Consider the following 16,995-nt stretch of genomic DNA (forward strand, 5'->3'; position numbering starts at 1 on the left):
CAATGTGAAATACTTTTTACAATTGTGTAGGTGTACAATCTGCGGCGCTGGGCGGCTTTCGGAGAGAGAAGTGAAAAAGCTTACGGCACCTGGGATTCCCAGGCAGTCTTCCATCCAGGTACTAACCAGGCCCTGCTCTGCTTAGCTTCCGAGATCAGACGAGATCGGGCGGAACCAGAGAGGTATGGCCGTAAGCTGCTTTTTATCTTTTTCCTAATCCTTTATAATGCGTCAAAAAATTATGTCACGCCTGCCGTTGGCATCTTTGTGTGGGTTAAATAAGGGTATGCAAAGAAGGCTGTGACATCCTATGCCGAAAATTGGATGGACTAGAGAAGACCCGCCCAGGAGTCCCAGCCAATCGGTGGATGGCCATTGCAGTCCCCGCCACCTCAAATGGCCTGACGATGGTATGGACATAAGCCACCTTTCATCTTCTTCCTATTGCATCTCTTCTACAATGTGAAATACTTTTTACAATTGTGTGGGTGTACAATCTGCGGCGCTGGGCGGCTTTCGGAGAGAGAAGTGAAAAAGCTTACGGCACCTGGGATTCCCAGGCGGTCTTCCATCCAGGTACTAACCAGGCCCTGCTCTGCTTAGCTTCCGAGATCAGACGAAATCGGGCGGAACTAGAGAGGTATGGCCGTACGCTGCTTTTTATCTTTTTCCTAATCCTTTAAAACGTGTCAAAGATAATCAGAAGAGTTTCTTTTTCTAAAATTGAAGCAGTTCTTAGGATTGGCAAGAGAGGTTCCTAAAACCTGAAGGTAACTTTACTTTTCTTCACTGGCAATTCTAACATGTTGGGTTAGCACCTGTATTTCAACGGCTAAATTACAAACAAAAGTATGCCAATTGTTAAATGTTGATCAACACTAATTTAGCAACCATGAAACGGAATCAATTTTGATGATATTGTCTAAGTTCCTTATATATCCAACGTTAAAACAACACTAAACATGCATCTCTTCGACAATGTGATGTACTTTTTGTAATTTGTAGGTGTACAATCTGCGGCGCTCGGCGGCTTTCAGAGAGAAGTGAAAAAGCTTACGGCACCTGGGATTCCCAGGCGGTCTTCCATCCAGGTACTAACCAGGCCCTGCTCTGCTTAGCTTCCGAGATCAGACGAGATCGGGCGGAACCAGAGAGGTATGGCCGTAAGCTGCTTTTTATCTTTTTCCTAATCCTTTATAATGCGTCAAAAAATTATGTCACGCCTGCCGTTGGCATCTTTGTGTGGGTTAAATAAGGGTATGCAAAGAAGGCTGTGACATCCTATGCCGAAAATTGGATGGACTAGAGAAGACCCGCCCAGGAGTCCCAGCCAATCGGTGGATGGCCATTGCAGTCCCCGCCACCTCAAATGGCCTGACGATGGTATGGACGTAAGCCACCTTTCATCTTCTTCCTATTGCATCTCTTCTACAATGTGAAATACTTTTTACAATTGTGTGGGTGTACAATCTGCGGCGCTGGGCGGCTTTCGGAGAGAGAAGTGAAAAAGCTTACGGCACCTGGGATTCCCAGGCGGTCTTCCATCCAGGTACTAACCAGGCCCTGCTCTGCTTAGCTTCCGAGATCAGACGAAATCGGGCGGAACTAGAGAGGTATGGCCGTACGCTGCTTTTTATCTTTTTCCTAATCCTTTAAAACGTGTCAAAGATAATCAGAAGAGTTTCTTTTTCTAAAATTGAAGCAGTTCTTAGGATTGGCAAGAGAGGTTCCTAAAACCTGAAGGTAACTTTACTTTTCTTCACTGGCAATTCTAACATGTTGGGTTAGCACCTGTATTTCAACGGCTAAATTACAAACAAAAGTATGCCAATTGTTAAATGTTGATCAACACTAATTTAGCAACCATGAAACGGAATCAATTTTGATGATATTGTCTAAGTTCCTTATGTATCCAACGTTAAAACAACACTAAACATGCATCTCTTCGACAATGTGATGTACTTTTTGTAATTTGTAGGTGTACAATCTGCGGCGCTCGGCGGCTTTCAGAGAGAAGTGAAAAAGCTTACGGCACCTGGGATTCCCAGGCGGTCTTCCATCCAGGTACTAACCAGGCCCTGCTCTGCTTAGCTTCCGAGATCAGACGAGATCGGGCGGAACCAGAGAGGTATGGCCGTAAGCTGCTTTTTATCTTTTTCCTAATCCTTTATAATGCGTCAAAAAATTATGTCACGCCTGCCGTTGGCATCTTTGTGTGGGTTAAATAAGGGTATGCAAAGAAGGCTGTGACATCCTATGCCGAAAATTGGATGGACTAGAGAAGACCCGCCCAGGAGTCCCAGCCAATCGGTGGATGGCCATTGCAGTCCCCGCCACCTCAAATGGCCTGACGATGGTATGGACATAAGCCACCTTTCATCTTCTTCCTATTGCATCTCTTCTACAATGTGAAATACTTTTTACAATTGTGTGGGTGTACAATCTGCGGCGCTGGGCGGCTTTCGGAGAGAGAAGTGAAAAAGCTTACGGCACCTGGGATTCCCAGGCGGTCTTCCATCCAGGTACTAACCAGGCCCTGCTCTGCTTAGCTTCCGAGATCAGACGAAATCGGGCGGAACTAGAGAGGTATGGCCGTACGCTGCTTTTTATCTTTTTCCTAATCCTTTAAAACGTGTCAAAGATAATCAGAAGAGTTTCTTTTTCTAAAATTGAAGCAGTTCTTAGGATTGGCAAGAGAGGTTCCTAAAACCTGAAGGTAACTTTACTTTTCTTCACTGGCAATTCTAACATGTTGGGTTAGCACCTGTATTTCAACGGCTAAATTACAAACAAAAGTATGCCAATTGTTAAATGTTGATCAACACTAATTTAGCAACCATGAAACGGAATCAATTTTGATGATATTGTCTAAGTTCCTTATATATCCAACGTTAAAACAACACTAAACATGCATCTCTTCGACAATGTGATGTACTTTTTGTAATTTGTAGGTGTACAATCTGCGGCGCTCGGCGGCTTTCAGAGAGAAGTGAAAAAGCTTACGGCACCTGGGATTCCCAGGCGGTCTTCCATCCAGGTACTAACCAGGCCCTGCTCTGCTTAGCTTCCGAGATCAGACGAGATCGGGCGGAACCAGAGAGGTATGGCCGTAAGCTGCTTTTTATCTTTTTCCTAATCCTTTATAATGCGTCAAAAAATTATGTCACGCCTGCCGTTGGCATCTTTGTGTGGGTTAAATAAGGGTATGCAAAGAAGGCTGTGACATCCTATGCCGAAAATTGGATGGACTAGAGAAGACCCGCCCAGGAGTCCCAGCCAATCGGTGGATGGCCATTGCAGTCCCCGCCACCTCAAATGGCCTGACGATGGTATGGACGTAAGCCACCTTTCATCTTCTTCCTATTGCATCTCTTCTACAATGTGAAATACTTTTTACAATTGTGTGGGTGTACAATCTGCGGCGCTGGGCGGCTTTCGGAGAGAGAAGTGAAAAAGCTTACGGCACCTGGGATTCCCAGGCGGTCTTCCATCCAGGTACTAACCAGGCCCTGCTCTGCTTAGCTTCCGAGATCAGACGAAATCGGGCGGAACTAGAGAGGTATGGCCGTACGCTGCTTTTTATCTTTTTCCTAATCCTTTAAAACGTGTCAAAGATAATCAGAAGAGTTTCTTTTTCTAAAATTGAAGCAGTTCTTAGGATTGGCAAGAGAGGTTCCTAAAACCTGAAGGTAACTTTACTTTTCTTCACTGGCAATTCTAACATGTTGGGTTAGCACCTGTATTTCAACGGCTAAATTACAAACAAAAGTATGCCAATTGTTAAATGTTGATCAACACTAATTTAGCAACCATGAAACGGAATCAATTTTGATGATATTGTCTAAGTTCCTTATGTATCCAACGTTAAAACAACACTAAACATGCATCTCTTCGACAATGTGATGTACTTTTTGTAATTTGTAGGTGTACAATCTGCGGCGCTCGGCGGCTTTCAGAGAGAAGTGAAAAAGCTTACGGCACCTGGGATTCCCAGGCGGTCTTCCATCCAGGTACTAACCAGGCCCTGCTCTGCTTAGCTTCCGAGATCAGACGAGATCGGGCGGAACCAGAGAGGTATGGCCGTAAGCTGCTTTTTATCTTTTTCCTAATCCTTTAAAACGTGTCAAAGATAATCAGAAGAGTTTCTTTTTCTAAAATTGAAGCAGTTCTTAGGATTGGCAAGAGAGGTTCCTAAAACCTGAAGGTAACTTTACTTTTCTTCACTGGCAATTCTAACATGTTGGGTTAGCACCTGTATTTCAACGGCTAAATTACAAACAAAAGTATGCCAATTGTTAAATGTTGATCAACACTAATTTAGCAACCATGAAACGGAATCAATTTTGATGATATTGTCTAAGTTCCTTATATATCCAACGTTAAAACAACACTAAACATGCATCTCTTCGACAACGTGATATACTTTTTGTAATTTGTAGGTGTACAATCTGCGGCGCTCGGCGGCTTTCAGAGAGAAGTGAAAAAGCTTACGGCACCTGGGATTCCCAGGCGGTCTTCCATCCAGGTACTAACCAGGCCCTGCTCTGCTTAGCTTCCGAGATCAGACGAGATCGGGCGGAACCAGAGAGGTATGGCCGTAAGCTGCTTTTTATCTTTTTCCTAATCCTTTATAATGCGTCAAAAAATTATGTCACGCCTGCCGTTGGCATCTTTGTGTGGGTTAAATAAGGGTATGCAAAGAAGGCTGTGACATCCTATGCCGAAAATTGGATGGACTAGAGAAGACCCCCCCAGGAGTCCCAGCCAATCGGTGGATGGCCATTGCAGTCCCCGCCACCTCAAATGGCCTGACGATGGTATGGACGTAAGCCACCTTTCATCTTCTTCCTATTGCATCTCTTCTACAATGTGAAATACTTTTTACAATTGTGTGGGTGTACAATCTGCGGCGCTGGGCGGCTTTCGGAGAGAGAAGTGAAAAAGCTTACGGCACCTGGGATTCCCAGGCGGTCTTCCATCCAGGTACTAACCAGGCCCTGCTCTGCTTAGCTTCCGAGATCAGACGAAATCGGGCGGAACTAGAGAGGTATGGCCGTACGCTGCTTTTTATCTTTTTCCTAATCCTTTAAAACGTGTCAAAGATAATCAGAAGAGTTTCTTTTTCTAAAATTGAAGCAGTTCTTAGGATTGGCAAGAGAGGTTCCTAAAACCTGAAGGTAACTTTACTTTTCTTCACTGGCAATTCTAACATGTTGGGTTAGCACCTGTATTTCAACGGCTAAATTACAAACAAAAGTATGCCAATTGTTAAATGTTGATCAACACTAATTTAGCAACCATGAAACGGAATCAATTTTGATGATATTGTCTAAGTTCCTTATATATCCAACGTTAAAACAACACTAAACATGCATCTCTTCGACAATGTGATGTACTTTTTGTAATTTGTAGGTGTACAATCTGCGGCGCTCGGCGGCTTTCAGAGAGAAGTGAAAAAGCTTACGGCACCTGGGATTCCCAGGCGGTCTTCCATCCAGGTACTAACCAGGCCCTGCTCTGCTTAGCTTCCGAGATCAGACGAGATCGGGCGGAACCAGAGAGGTATGGCCGTAAGCTGCTTTTTATCTTTTTCCTAATCCTTTAAAACGTGTCAAAGATAATCAGAAGAGTTTCTTTTTCTAAAATTGAAGCAGTTCTTAGGATTGGCAAGAGAGGTTCCTAAAACCTGAAGGTAACTTTACTTTTCTTCACTGGCAATTCTAACATGTTGGGTTAGCACCTGTATTTCAACGGCTAAATTACAAACAAAAGTATGCCAATTGTTAAATGTTGATCAACACTAATTTAGCAACCATGAAACGGAATCAATTTTGATGATATTGTCTAAGTTCCTTATATATCCAACGTTAAAACAACACTAAACATGCATCTCTTCGACAATGTGATGTACTTTTTGTAATTTGTAGGTGTACAATCTGCGGCGCTCGGCGGCTTTCAGAGAGAAGTGAAAAAGCTTACGGCACCTGGGATTCCCAGGCGGTCTTCCATCCAGGTACTAACCAGGCCCTGCTCTGCTTAGCTTCCGAGATCAGACGAGATCGGGCGGAACCAGAGAGGTATGGCCGTAAGCTGCTTTTTATCTTTTTCCTAATCCTTTAAAACGTGTCAAAGATAATCAGAAGAGTTTCTTTTTCTAAAATTGAAGCAGTTCTTAGGATTGGCAAGAGAGGTTCCTAAAACCTGAAGGTAACTTTACTTTTCTTCACTGGCAATTCTAACATGTTGGGTTAGCACCTGTATTTCAACGGCTAAATTACAAACAAAAGTATGCCAATTGTTAAATGTTGATCAACACTAATTTAGCAACCATGAAACGGAATCAATTTTGATGATATTGTCTAAGTTCCTTATAAATCCAACGTTAAAACAACACTAAACATGCATCTCTTCGACAACGTGATATACTTTTTGTAATTTGTAGGTGTACAATCTGCGGCGCTCGGCGGCTTTCAGAGAGAAGTGAAAAAGCTTACGGCACCTGGGATTCCCAGGCGGTCTTCCATCCAGGTACTAACCAGGCCCTGCTCTGCTTAGCTTCCGAGATCAGACGAGATCGGGCGGAACCAGAGAGGTATGGCCGTAAGCTGCTTTTTATCTTTTTCCTAATCCTTTATAATGCGTCAAAAAATTATGTCACGCCTGCCGTTGGCATCTTTGTGTGGGTTAAATAAGGGTATGCAAAGAAGGCTGTGATATCCTATGCCGAAAATTGGATGGACTAGAGAAGACCCGCCCAGGAGTCCCAGCCAATCGGTGGATGGCCATTGCAGTCCCCGCCACCTCAAATGGCCTGACGATGGTATGGACGTAAGCCACCTTTCATCTTCTTCCTATTGCATCTCTTCTACAATGTGAAATACTTTTTACAATTGTGTAGGTGTACAATCTGCGGCGCTGGGCGGCTTTCGGAGAGAGAAGTGAAAAAGCTTACGGCACCTGGGATTCCCAGGCGGTCTTCCATCCAGGTACTAACCAGGCCCTGCTCTGCTTAGCTTCCGAGATCAGACGAAATCGGGCGGAACTAGAGAGGTATGGCCGTACGCTGCTTTTTATCTTTTTCCTAATCCTTTAAAACGTGTCAAAGATAATCAGAAGAGTTTCTTTTTCTAAAATTGAAGCAGTTCTTAGGATTGGCAAGAGAGGTTCCTAAAACCTGAAGGTAACTTTACTTTTCTTCACTGGCAATTCTAACATGTTGGGTTAGCACCTGTATTTCAACGGCTAAATTACAAACAAAAGTATGCCAATTGTTAAATGTTGATCAACACTAATTTAGCAACCATGAAACGGAATCAATTTTGATGATATTGTCTAAGTTCCTTATATATCCAACGTTAAAAAAACACTAAACATGCATCTCTTCGACAATGTGATGTACTTTTTGTAATTTGTAGGTGTACAATCTGCGGCGCTCGGCGGCTTTCAGAGAGAAGTGAAAAAGCTTACGGCACCTGGGATTCCCAGGCGGTCTTCCATCCAGGTACTAACCAGGCCCTGCTCTGCTTAGCTTCCGAGATCAGACGAGATCGGGCGGAACCAGAGAGGTATGGCCGTAAGCTGCTTTTTATCTTTTTCCTAATCCTTTATAATGCGTCAAAAAATTATGTCACGCCTGCCGTTGGCATCTTTGTGTGGGTTAAATAAGGGTATGCAAAGCAGGCTGTGACATCCTATGCCGAAAATTGGATGGACTAGAGAAGACCCGCCCAGGAGTCCCAGCCAATCGGTGGATGGCCATTGCAGTCCCCGCCACCTCAAATGGCCTGACGATGGTATGGACGTAAGCCACCTTTCATCTTCTTCCTATTGCATCTCTTCTACAATGTGAAATACTTTTTACAATTGTGTAGGTGTACAATCTGCGGCGCTGGGCGGCTTTCGGAGAGAGAAGTGAAAAAGCTTACGGCACCTGGGATTCCCAGGCGGTCTTCCATCCAGGTACTAACCAGGCCCTGCTCTGCTTAGCTTCCGAGATCAGACGAGATCGGGCGGAACCAGAGAGGTATGGCCGTAAGCTGCTTTTTATCTTTTTCCTAATCCTTTATAATGCGTCAAAAAATTATGTCACGCCTGCCGTTGGCATCTTTGTGTGGGTTAAATAAGGGTATGCAAAGAAGGCTGTGACATCCTATGCCGAAAATTGGATGGACTAGAGAAGACCCGCCCAGGAGTCCCAGCCAATCGGTGGATGGCCATTGCAGTCCCCGCCACCTCAAATGGCCTGACGATGGTATGGACATAAGCCACCTTTCATCTTCTTCCTATTGCATCTCTTCTACAATGTGAAATACTTTTTACAATTGTGTGGGTGTACAATCTGCGGCGCTGGGCGGCTTTCGGAGAGAGAAGTGAAAAAGCTTACGGCACCTGGGATTCCCAGGCGGTCTTCCATCCAGGTACTAACCAGGCCCTGCTCTGCTTAGCTTCCGAGATCAGACGAAATCGGGCGGAACTAGAGAGGTATGGCCGTACGCTGCTTTTTATCTTTTTCCTAATCCTTTAAAACGTGTCAAAGATAATCAGAAGAGTTTCTTTTTCTAAAATTGAAGCAGTTCTTAGGATTGGCAAGAGAGGTTCCTAAAACCTGAAGGTAACTTTACTTTTCTTCACTGGCAATTCTAACATGTTGGGTTAGCACCTGTATTTCAACGGCTAAATTACAAACAAAAGTATGCCAATTGTTAAATGTTGATCAACACTAATTTAGCAACCATGAAACGGAATCAATTTTGATGATATTGTCTAAGTTCCTTATATATCCAACGTTAAAACAACACTAAACATGCATCTCTTCGACAATGTGATGTACTTTTTGTAATTTGTAGGTGTACAATCTGCGGCGCTCGGCGGCTTTCAGAGAGAAGTGAAAAAGCTTACGGCACCTGGGATTCCCAGGCGGTCTTCCATCCAGGTACTAACCAGGCCCTGCTCTGCTTAGCTTCCGAGATCAGACGAGATCGGGCGGAACCAGAGAGGTATGGCCGTAAGCTGCTTTTTATCTTTTTCCTAATCCTTTAAAACGTGTCAAAGATAATCAGAAGAGTTTCTTTTTCTAAAATTGAAGCAGTTCTTAGGATTGGCAAGAGAGGTTCCTAAAACCTGAAGGTAACTTTACTTTTCTTCACTGGCAATTCTAACATGTTGGGTTAGCACCTGTATTTCAACGGCTAAATTACAAACAAAAGTATGCCAATTGTTAAATGTTGATCAACACTAATTTAGCAACCATGAAACGGAATCAATTTTGATGATATTGTCTAAGTTCCTTATATATCCAACGTTAAAACAACACTAAACATGCATCTCTTCGACAACGTGATATACTTTTTGTAATTTGTAGGTGTACAATCTGCGGCGCTCGGCGGCTTTCAGAGAGAAGTGAAAAAGCTTACGGCACCTGGGATTCCCAGGCGGTCTTCCATCCAGGTACTAACCAGGCCCTGCTCTGCTTAGCTTCCGAGATCAGACGAGATCGGGCGGAACCAGAGAGGTATGGCCGTAAGCTGCTTTTTATCTTTTTCCTAATCCTTTATAATGCGTCAAAAAATTATGTCACGCCTGCCGTTGGCATCTTTGTGTGGGTTAAATAAGGGTATGCAAAGAAGGCTGTGACATCCTATGCCGAAAATTGGATGGACTAGAGAAGACCCGCCCAGGAGTCCCAGCCAATCGGTGGATGGCCATTGCAGTCCCCGCCACCTCAAATGGCCTGACGATGGTATGGACGTAAGCCACCTTTCATCTTCTTCCTATTGCATCTCTTCTACAATGTGAAATACTTTTTACAATTGTGTAGGTGTACAATCTGCGGCGCTGGGCGGCTTTCGGAGAGAGAAGTGAAAAAGCTTACGGCACCTGGGATTCCCAGGCGGTCTTCCATCCAGGTACTAACCAGGCCCTGCTCTGCTTAGCTTCCGAGATCAGACGAGATCGGGCGGAACCAGAGAGGTATGGCCGTAAGCTGCTTTAATATCTTTTTCCTAATCCTTTAGAACGTGTCAAAGATAATCAGAAAAGTTTCTTTTTCTAAAATTGAAGCAGTTCTTAGGATTGGCAAGAGAGGTTCCTAAAACCTGAAGGTAACTTTACTTTTCTTCACTGGCAATTCTAACATGTTGGGTTAGCACCTGTATTTCAACGGCTAAATTACAAACAAAAGTATGCCAATTGTTAAATGTTGATCAACACTAATTTAGCAACCATGAAACGGAATCAATTTTGATGATATTGTCTAAGTTCCTTATATATCCAACGTTAAAACAACACTAAACATGCATCTCTTCGACAATGTGATGTACTTTTTGTAATTTGTAGGTGTACAATCTGCGGCGCTCGGCAGCTTTCAGAGAGAAGTGAAAAGCTTACGGCACCTGGGATTCCCAGGCGGTCTTCCATCCAGGTACTAACCAGGCCCTGCTCTGCTTAGCTTCCGAGATCAGACGAGATCGGGCGGAACCAGAGAGGTATGGCCGTAAGCTGCTTTTTATCTTTTTCCTAATCCTTTAGAACGTGTCAAAGATAATCAGAAGAGTTTCTTTTTCTAAAATTGAAGCAGTTCTTAGGATTGGCAAGAGAGGTTCCTAAAACCTGAAGGTAACTTTACTTTTCTTCACTGGCAATTCTAACATGTTGGGTTAGCACCTGTATTTCAACGGCTAAATTACAAACAAAAGTAGGCCAATTGTTAAATGTTGATCAACACTAATTTAGCAACCATGAAACGGAATCAATTTTGATGATATTGTCTAAGTTCCTTATATATCCAACGTTAAAACAACACTAAACATGCATCTCTTCGACAATGTGATATACTTTTTGTAATTTGTAGGTGTACAATCTGCGGCGCTCGGCGGCTTTCAGAGAGAAGTGAAAAAGCTTACGGCACCTGGGATTCCCAGGCGGTCTTCCATCCAGGTACTAACCAGGCCCTGCTCTGCTTAGCTTCCGAGATCAGACGAGATCGGGCGGAACCAGAGAGGTATGGCCGTAAGCTGCTTTTTATCTTTTTCCTAATCCTTTATAATGCGTCAAAAAATTATGTCACGCCTGCCGTTGGCATCTTTGTGTGGGTTAAATAAGGGTATGCAAAGAAGGCTGTGACATCCTATGCCGAAAATTGGATGGACTAGAGAAGACCCGCCCAGGAGTCCCAGCCAATCGGTGGATGGCCATTGCAGTCCCCGCCACCTCAAATGGCCTGACGATGGTATGGACGTAAGCCACCTTTCATCTTCTTCCTATTGCATCTCTTCTACAATGTGAAATACTTTTTACAATTGTGTAGGTGTACAATCTGCGGCGCTGGGCGGCTTTCGGAGAGAGAAGTGAAAAAGCTTACGGCACCTGGGATTCCCAGGCGGTCTTCCATCCAGGTACTAACCAGTCCCTGCTCTGCTTAGCTTCCGAGATCAGACGAGATCGGGCGGAACCAGAGAGGTATGGCCGTAAGCTGCTTTTTATCTTTTTCCTAATCCTTTAGAACGTGTCAAAGATAATCAGAAAAGTTTCTTTTTCTAAAATTGAAGCAGTTCTTAGGATTGGCAAGAGAGGTTCCTAAAACCTGAAGGTAACTTTACTTTTCTTCACTGGCAATTCTAACATGTTGGGTTAGCACCTGTATTTCAACGGCTAAATTACAAACAAAAGTAGGCCAATTGTTAAATGTTGATCAACACTAATTTAGCAACCATGAAACGGAATCAATTTTGATGATATTGTCTAAGTTCCTTATATATCCAACGTTAAAACAACACTAAACATGCATCTCTTCGACAATGTGATATACTTTTTGTAATTTGTAGGTGTACAATCTGCGGCGCTCGGCGGCTTTCAGAGAGAAGTGAAAAAGCTTACGGCACCTGGGATTCCCAGGCGGTCTTCCATCCAGGTACTAACCAGGCCCTGCTCTGCTTAGCTTCCGAGATCAGACGAGATCGGGCGGAACCAGAGAGGTATGGCCGTAAGCTGCTTTTTATCTTTTTCCTAATCCTTTATAATGCGTCAAAAAATTATGTCACGCCTGCCGTTGGCATCTTTGTGTGGGTTAAATAAGGGTATGCAAAGAAGGCTGTGACATCCTATGCCGAAAATTGGATGGACTAGAGAAGACCCGCCCAGGAGTCCCAGCCAATCGGTGGATGGCCATTGCAGTCCCCGCCACCTCAAATGGCCTGACGATGGTATGGACGTAAGCCACCTTTCATCTTCTTCCTATTGCATCTCTTCTACAATGTGAAATACTTTTTACAATTGTGTAGGTGTACAATCTGCGGCGCTGGGCGGCTTTCGGAGAGAGAAGTGAAAAAGCTTACGGCACCTGGGATTCCCAGGCGGTCTTCCATCCAGGTACTAACCAGGCCCTGCTCTGCTTAGCTTCCGAGATCAGACGAGATCGGGCGGAACCAGAGAGGTATGGCCGTAAGCTGCTTTTTATCTTTTTCCTAATCCTTTATAATGCGTCAAAAAATTATGTCACGCCTGCCGTTGGCATCTTTGTGTGGGTTAAATAAGGGTATGCAAAGAAGGCTGTGACATCCTATGCCGAAAATTGGATGGACTAGAGAAGACCCGCCCAGGAGTCCCAGCCAATCGGTGGATGGCCATTGCAGTCCCCGCCACCTCAAATGGCCTGACGATGGTATGGACGTAAGCCACCTTTCATCTTCTTCCTATTGCATCTCTTCTACAATGTGAAATACTTTTTACAATTGTGTAGGTGTACAATCTGCGGCGCTGGGCGGCTTTCGGAGAGAGAAGTGAAAAAGCTTACGGCACCTGGGATTCCCAGGCGGTCTTCCATCCAGGTACTAACCAGGCCCTGCTCTGCTTAGCTTCCGAGATCAGACGAGATCGGGCGGAACCAGAGAGGTATGGCCGTAAGCTGCTTTTTATCTTTTTCCTAATCCTTTATAATGCGTCAAAAAATTATGTCACGCCTGCCGTTGGCATCTTTGTGTGGGTTAAATAAGGGTATGCAAAGAAGGCTGTGATATCCTATGCCGAAAATTGGATGGACTAGAGAAGACCCGCCCAGGAGTCCCAGCCAATCGGTGGATGGCCATTGCAGTCCCCGCCACCTCAAATGGCCTGACGATGGTATGGACGTAAGCCACCTTTCATCTTCTTCCTATTGCATCTCTTCTACAATGTGAAATACTTTTTACAATTGTGTAGGTGTACAATCTGCGGCGCTGGGCGGCTTTCGGAGAGAGAAGTGAAAAAGCTTACGGCACCTGGGATTCCCAGGCGGTCTTCCATCCAGGTACTAACCAGGCCCTGCTCTGCTTAGCTTCCGAGATCAGACGAGATCGGGCGGAACCAGAGAGGTATGGCCGTAAGCTGCTTTAATATCTTTTTCCTAATCCTTTAGAACGTGTCAAAGATAATCAGAAAAGTTTCTTTTTCTAAAATTGAAGCAGTTCTTAGGATTGGCAAGAGAGGTTCCTAAAACCTGAAGGTAACTTTACTTTTCTTCACTGGCAATTCTAACATGTTGGGTTAGCACCTGTATTTCAACGGCTAAATTACAAACAAAAGTAGGCCAATTGTTAAATGTTGATCAACACTAATTTAGCAACCATGAAACGGAATCAATTTTGATGATATTGTCTAAGTTCCTTATATATCCAACGTTAAAACAACACTAAACATGCATCTCTTCGACAATGTGATATACTTTTTGTAATTTGTAGGTGTACAATCTGCGGCGCTCGGCGGCTTTCAGAGAGAAGTGAAAAAGCTTACGGCACCTGGGATTCCCAGGCGGTCTTCCATCCAGGTACTAACCAGGCCCTGCTCTGCTTAGCTTCCGAGATCAGACGAGATCGGGCGGAACCAGAGAGGTATGGCCGTAAGCTGCTTTTTATCTTTTTCCTAATCCTTTAGAACGTGTCAAAGATAATCAGAAAAGTTTCTTTTTCTAAAATTGAAGCAGTTCTTAGGATTGGCAAGAGAGGTTCCTAAAACCTGAAGGTAACTTTACTTTTCTTCACTGGCAATTCTAACATGTTGGGTTAGCACCTGTATTTCAACGGCTAAATTACAAACAAAAGTATGCCAATTGTTAAATGTTGATCAACACTAATTTAGCAACCATGAAACGGAATCAATTTTGATGATATTGTCTAAGTTCCTTATATATCCAACGTTAAAACAACACTAAACATGCATCTCTTCGACAATGTGATGTACTTTTTGTAATTTGTAGGTGTACAATCTGCGGCGCTCGGCAGCTTTCAGAGAGAAGTGAAAAAGCTTACGGCACCTGGGATTCCCAGGCGGTCTTCCATCCAGGTACTAACCAGGCCCTGCTCTGCTTAGCTTCCGAGATCAGACGAGATCGGGCGGAACCAGAGAGGTATGGCCGTAAGCTGCTTTTTATCTTTTTCCTAATCCTTTATAATGCGTCAAAAAATTATGTCACGCCTGCCGTTGGCATCTTTGTGTGGGTTAAATAAGGGTATGCAAAGAAGGCTGTGACATCCTATGCCGAAAATTGGATGGACTAGAGAAGACCCGCCCAGGAGTCCCAGCCAATCGGTGGATGGCCATTGCAGTCCCCGCCACCTCAAATGGCCTGACGATGGTATGGACGTAAGCCACCTTTCATCTTCTTCCTATTGCATCTCTTCTACAATGTGAAATACTTTTTACAATTGTGTAGGTGTACAATCTGCGGCGCTGGGCGGCTTTCGGAGAGAGAAGTGAAAAAGCTTACGGCACCTGGGATTCCCAGGCGGTCTTCCATCCAGGTACTAACCAGGCCCTGCTCTGCTTAGCTTCCGAGATCAGACGAGATCGGGCGGAACCAGAGAGGTATGGCCGTAAGCTGCTTTAATATCTTTTTCCTAATCCTTTAGAACGTGTCAAAGATAATCAGAAAAGTTTCTTTTTCTAAAATTGAAGCAGTTCTTAGGATTGGCAAGAGAGGTTCCTAAAACCTGAAGGTAACTTTACTTTTCTTCACTGGCAATTCTAACATGTTGGGTTAGCACCTGTATTTCAACGGCTAAATTACAAACAAAAGTAGGCCAATTGTTAAATGTTGATCAACACTAATTTAGCAACCATGAAACGGAATCAATTTTGATGATATTGTCTAAGTTCCTTATATATCCAACGTTAAAACAACACTAAACATGCATCTCTTCGACAATGTGATATACTTTTTGTAATTTGTAGGTGTACAATCTGCGGCGCTCGGCGGCTTTCAGAGAGAAGTGAAAAAGCTTACGGCACCTGGGATTCCCAGGCGGTCTTCCATCCAGGTACTAACCAGGCCCTGCTCTGCTTAGCTTCCGAGATCAGACGAGATCGGGCGGAACCAGAGAGGTATGGCCGTAAGCTGCTTTTTATCTTTTTCCTAATCCTTTATAATGCGTCAAAAAATTATGTCACGCCTGCCGTTGGCATCTTTGTGTGGGTTAAATAAGGGTATGCAAAGAAGGCTGTGACATCCTATGCCGAAAATTGGATGGACTAGAGAAGACCCGCCCAGGAGTCCCAGCCAATCGGTGGATGGCCATTGCAGTCCCCGCCACCTCAAATGGCCTGACGATGGTATGGACGTAAGCCACCTTTCATCTTCTTCCTATTGCATCTCTTCTACAATGTGAAATACTTTTTACAATTGTGTAGGTGTACAATCTGCGGCGCTGGGCGGCTTTCGGAGAGAGAAGTGAAAAAGCTTACGGCACCTGGGATTCCCAGGCGGTCTTCCATCCAGGTACTAACCAGGCCCTGCTCTGCTTAGCTTCCGAGATCAGACGAGATCGGGCGGAACCAGAGAGGTATGGCCGTAAGCTGCTTTAATATCTTTTTCCTAATCCTTTAGAACGTGTCAAAGATAATCAGAAAAGTTTCTTTTTCTAAAATTGAAGCAGTTCTTAGGATTGGCAAGAGAGGTTCCTAAAACCTGAAGGTAACTTTACTTTTCTTCACTGGCAATTCTAACATGTTGGGTTAGCACCTGTATTTCAACGGCTAAATTACAAACAAAAGTAGGCCAATTGTTAAATGTTGATCAACACTAATTTAGCAACCATGAAACGGAATCAATTTTGATGATATTGTCTAAGTTCCTTATATATCCAACGTTAAAACAACACTAAACATGCATCTCTTCGACAATGTGATATACTTTTTGTAATTTGTAGGTGTACAATCTGCGGCGCTCGGCGGCTTTCAGAGAGAAGTGAAAAAGCTTACGGCACCTGGGATTCCCAGGCGGTCTTCCATCCAGGTACTAACCAGGCCCTGCTCTGCTTAGCTTCCGAGATCAGACGAGATCGGGCGGAACCAGAGAGGTATGGCCGTAAGCTGCTTTTTATCTTTTTCCTAATCCTTTATAATGCGTCAAAAAATTATGTCACGCCTGCCGTTGGCATCTTTGTGTGGGTTAAATAAGGGTATGCAAAGCAGGCTGTGACATCCTATGCCGAAAATTGGATGGACTAGAGAAGACCCGCCCAGGAGTCCCAGCCAATCGGTGGATGGCCATTGCAGTCCCCGCCACCTCAAATGGCCTGACGATGGTATGGACGTAAGCCACCTTTCATCTTCTTCCTATTGCATCTCTTCTACAATGTGAAATACTTTTTACAATTGTGTAGGTGTACAATCTGCGGCGCTGGGCGGCTTTCGGAGAGAGAAGTGAAAAAGCTTACGGCACCTGGGATTCCCAGGCGGTCTTCCATCCAGGTACTAACCAGGCCCTGCTCTGCTTAGCTTCCGAGATCAGACGAGATCGGGCGGAACCAGAGAGGTATGGCCGTAAGCTGCTTTTTATCTTTTTCCTAATCCTTTAGAACGTGTCAAAGATAATCAGAAGAGTTTCTTTTTCTAAAATTGAAGCAGTTCTTAGGATTGGCAAGAGAGGTTCCTAAAACCTGAAGGTAACTTTACTTTTCTTCACTGGCAATTCTAACATGTTGGGTTAGCACCTGTATTTCAACGGCTAAATTACAAACAAAAGTA

General features: G+C 44.2%; 35 non-coding genes across 35 annotated transcripts; all 35 read right to left on the minus strand.

Moving 5' to 3' along the window:
• Positions 1-77: 77 nt before the first annotated feature.
• LOC134114448 (5S ribosomal RNA) lies at positions 78-196 on the minus strand. The gene has a single exon (XR_009946814.1). It is a non-coding gene; the product is annotated as a 5S ribosomal RNA (ribosomal RNA).
• A 339-nt stretch (positions 197-535) lies between these two features.
• On the minus strand, positions 536-654 carry LOC134114739 (5S ribosomal RNA). Its single transcript, XR_009947106.1, has one exon. It is a non-coding gene; the product is annotated as a 5S ribosomal RNA (ribosomal RNA).
• A 396-nt stretch (positions 655-1,050) lies between these two features.
• On the minus strand, positions 1,051-1,169 carry LOC134115089 (5S ribosomal RNA). The gene has a single exon (XR_009947451.1). It is a non-coding gene; the product is annotated as a 5S ribosomal RNA (ribosomal RNA).
• Positions 1,170-1,508: 339 nt separating this feature from the next.
• On the minus strand, positions 1,509-1,627 carry LOC134114740 (5S ribosomal RNA). Its single transcript, XR_009947107.1, has one exon. It is a non-coding gene; the product is annotated as a 5S ribosomal RNA (ribosomal RNA).
• Positions 1,628-2,023: 396 nt separating this feature from the next.
• On the minus strand, positions 2,024-2,142 carry LOC134115090 (5S ribosomal RNA). The gene has a single exon (XR_009947452.1). It is a non-coding gene; the product is annotated as a 5S ribosomal RNA (ribosomal RNA).
• Positions 2,143-2,481: 339 nt separating this feature from the next.
• On the minus strand, positions 2,482-2,600 carry LOC134114741 (5S ribosomal RNA). The gene has a single exon (XR_009947108.1). It is a non-coding gene; the product is annotated as a 5S ribosomal RNA (ribosomal RNA).
• Positions 2,601-2,996: 396 nt separating this feature from the next.
• Positions 2,997-3,115, minus strand: LOC134115091 (5S ribosomal RNA). Its single transcript, XR_009947453.1, has one exon. It is a non-coding gene; the product is annotated as a 5S ribosomal RNA (ribosomal RNA).
• Positions 3,116-3,454: 339 nt separating this feature from the next.
• Positions 3,455-3,573, minus strand: LOC134114742 (5S ribosomal RNA). The gene has a single exon (XR_009947109.1). It is a non-coding gene; the product is annotated as a 5S ribosomal RNA (ribosomal RNA).
• A 396-nt stretch (positions 3,574-3,969) lies between these two features.
• Positions 3,970-4,088, minus strand: LOC134115092 (5S ribosomal RNA). The gene has a single exon (XR_009947454.1). It is a non-coding gene; the product is annotated as a 5S ribosomal RNA (ribosomal RNA).
• A 396-nt stretch (positions 4,089-4,484) lies between these two features.
• Positions 4,485-4,603, minus strand: LOC134115093 (5S ribosomal RNA). The gene has a single exon (XR_009947455.1). It is a non-coding gene; the product is annotated as a 5S ribosomal RNA (ribosomal RNA).
• Positions 4,604-4,942: 339 nt separating this feature from the next.
• LOC134114743 (5S ribosomal RNA) lies at positions 4,943-5,061 on the minus strand. The gene has a single exon (XR_009947110.1). It is a non-coding gene; the product is annotated as a 5S ribosomal RNA (ribosomal RNA).
• A 396-nt stretch (positions 5,062-5,457) lies between these two features.
• LOC134115094 (5S ribosomal RNA) lies at positions 5,458-5,576 on the minus strand. Its single transcript, XR_009947456.1, has one exon. It is a non-coding gene; the product is annotated as a 5S ribosomal RNA (ribosomal RNA).
• Positions 5,577-5,972: 396 nt separating this feature from the next.
• Positions 5,973-6,091, minus strand: LOC134115095 (5S ribosomal RNA). Its single transcript, XR_009947457.1, has one exon. It is a non-coding gene; the product is annotated as a 5S ribosomal RNA (ribosomal RNA).
• A 396-nt stretch (positions 6,092-6,487) lies between these two features.
• On the minus strand, positions 6,488-6,606 carry LOC134115097 (5S ribosomal RNA). The gene has a single exon (XR_009947459.1). It is a non-coding gene; the product is annotated as a 5S ribosomal RNA (ribosomal RNA).
• Positions 6,607-6,945: 339 nt separating this feature from the next.
• Positions 6,946-7,064, minus strand: LOC134114744 (5S ribosomal RNA). The gene has a single exon (XR_009947111.1). It is a non-coding gene; the product is annotated as a 5S ribosomal RNA (ribosomal RNA).
• A 396-nt stretch (positions 7,065-7,460) lies between these two features.
• Positions 7,461-7,579, minus strand: LOC134115098 (5S ribosomal RNA). Its single transcript, XR_009947460.1, has one exon. It is a non-coding gene; the product is annotated as a 5S ribosomal RNA (ribosomal RNA).
• Positions 7,580-7,918: 339 nt separating this feature from the next.
• LOC134115099 (5S ribosomal RNA) lies at positions 7,919-8,037 on the minus strand. Its single transcript, XR_009947461.1, has one exon. It is a non-coding gene; the product is annotated as a 5S ribosomal RNA (ribosomal RNA).
• Positions 8,038-8,376: 339 nt separating this feature from the next.
• Positions 8,377-8,495, minus strand: LOC134114745 (5S ribosomal RNA). Its single transcript, XR_009947112.1, has one exon. It is a non-coding gene; the product is annotated as a 5S ribosomal RNA (ribosomal RNA).
• Positions 8,496-8,891: 396 nt separating this feature from the next.
• LOC134115100 (5S ribosomal RNA) lies at positions 8,892-9,010 on the minus strand. The gene has a single exon (XR_009947462.1). It is a non-coding gene; the product is annotated as a 5S ribosomal RNA (ribosomal RNA).
• A 396-nt stretch (positions 9,011-9,406) lies between these two features.
• On the minus strand, positions 9,407-9,525 carry LOC134115101 (5S ribosomal RNA). Its single transcript, XR_009947463.1, has one exon. It is a non-coding gene; the product is annotated as a 5S ribosomal RNA (ribosomal RNA).
• A 339-nt stretch (positions 9,526-9,864) lies between these two features.
• On the minus strand, positions 9,865-9,983 carry LOC134115102 (5S ribosomal RNA). The gene has a single exon (XR_009947464.1). It is a non-coding gene; the product is annotated as a 5S ribosomal RNA (ribosomal RNA).
• A 396-nt stretch (positions 9,984-10,379) lies between these two features.
• Positions 10,380-10,498, minus strand: LOC134115103 (5S ribosomal RNA). The gene has a single exon (XR_009947465.1). It is a non-coding gene; the product is annotated as a 5S ribosomal RNA (ribosomal RNA).
• A 396-nt stretch (positions 10,499-10,894) lies between these two features.
• Positions 10,895-11,013, minus strand: LOC134115104 (5S ribosomal RNA). The gene has a single exon (XR_009947466.1). It is a non-coding gene; the product is annotated as a 5S ribosomal RNA (ribosomal RNA).
• A 339-nt stretch (positions 11,014-11,352) lies between these two features.
• Positions 11,353-11,471, minus strand: LOC134114654 (5S ribosomal RNA). Its single transcript, XR_009947021.1, has one exon. It is a non-coding gene; the product is annotated as a 5S ribosomal RNA (ribosomal RNA).
• A 396-nt stretch (positions 11,472-11,867) lies between these two features.
• Positions 11,868-11,986, minus strand: LOC134115105 (5S ribosomal RNA). Its single transcript, XR_009947467.1, has one exon. It is a non-coding gene; the product is annotated as a 5S ribosomal RNA (ribosomal RNA).
• A 339-nt stretch (positions 11,987-12,325) lies between these two features.
• LOC134115106 (5S ribosomal RNA) lies at positions 12,326-12,444 on the minus strand. Its single transcript, XR_009947468.1, has one exon. It is a non-coding gene; the product is annotated as a 5S ribosomal RNA (ribosomal RNA).
• Positions 12,445-12,783: 339 nt separating this feature from the next.
• LOC134115108 (5S ribosomal RNA) lies at positions 12,784-12,902 on the minus strand. Its single transcript, XR_009947470.1, has one exon. It is a non-coding gene; the product is annotated as a 5S ribosomal RNA (ribosomal RNA).
• Positions 12,903-13,241: 339 nt separating this feature from the next.
• On the minus strand, positions 13,242-13,360 carry LOC134115109 (5S ribosomal RNA). Its single transcript, XR_009947471.1, has one exon. It is a non-coding gene; the product is annotated as a 5S ribosomal RNA (ribosomal RNA).
• A 397-nt stretch (positions 13,361-13,757) lies between these two features.
• On the minus strand, positions 13,758-13,876 carry LOC134115110 (5S ribosomal RNA). Its single transcript, XR_009947472.1, has one exon. It is a non-coding gene; the product is annotated as a 5S ribosomal RNA (ribosomal RNA).
• Positions 13,877-14,272: 396 nt separating this feature from the next.
• On the minus strand, positions 14,273-14,391 carry LOC134115111 (5S ribosomal RNA). The gene has a single exon (XR_009947473.1). It is a non-coding gene; the product is annotated as a 5S ribosomal RNA (ribosomal RNA).
• Positions 14,392-14,730: 339 nt separating this feature from the next.
• Positions 14,731-14,849, minus strand: LOC134115112 (5S ribosomal RNA). Its single transcript, XR_009947474.1, has one exon. It is a non-coding gene; the product is annotated as a 5S ribosomal RNA (ribosomal RNA).
• Positions 14,850-15,246: 397 nt separating this feature from the next.
• Positions 15,247-15,365, minus strand: LOC134115113 (5S ribosomal RNA). The gene has a single exon (XR_009947475.1). It is a non-coding gene; the product is annotated as a 5S ribosomal RNA (ribosomal RNA).
• A 339-nt stretch (positions 15,366-15,704) lies between these two features.
• LOC134115114 (5S ribosomal RNA) lies at positions 15,705-15,823 on the minus strand. Its single transcript, XR_009947476.1, has one exon. It is a non-coding gene; the product is annotated as a 5S ribosomal RNA (ribosomal RNA).
• A 397-nt stretch (positions 15,824-16,220) lies between these two features.
• Positions 16,221-16,339, minus strand: LOC134115115 (5S ribosomal RNA). The gene has a single exon (XR_009947477.1). It is a non-coding gene; the product is annotated as a 5S ribosomal RNA (ribosomal RNA).
• A 339-nt stretch (positions 16,340-16,678) lies between these two features.
• Positions 16,679-16,797, minus strand: LOC134115116 (5S ribosomal RNA). The gene has a single exon (XR_009947478.1). It is a non-coding gene; the product is annotated as a 5S ribosomal RNA (ribosomal RNA).
• Positions 16,798-16,995: the final 198 nt, after the last annotated feature.

This window comes from Pungitius pungitius, unplaced genomic scaffold, assembly GCF_949316345.1.
Source record: "Pungitius pungitius unplaced genomic scaffold, fPunPun2.1 scaffold_34, whole genome shotgun sequence".
NCBI lineage: Eukaryota > Metazoa > Chordata > Actinopteri > Perciformes > Gasterosteidae > Pungitius > Pungitius pungitius.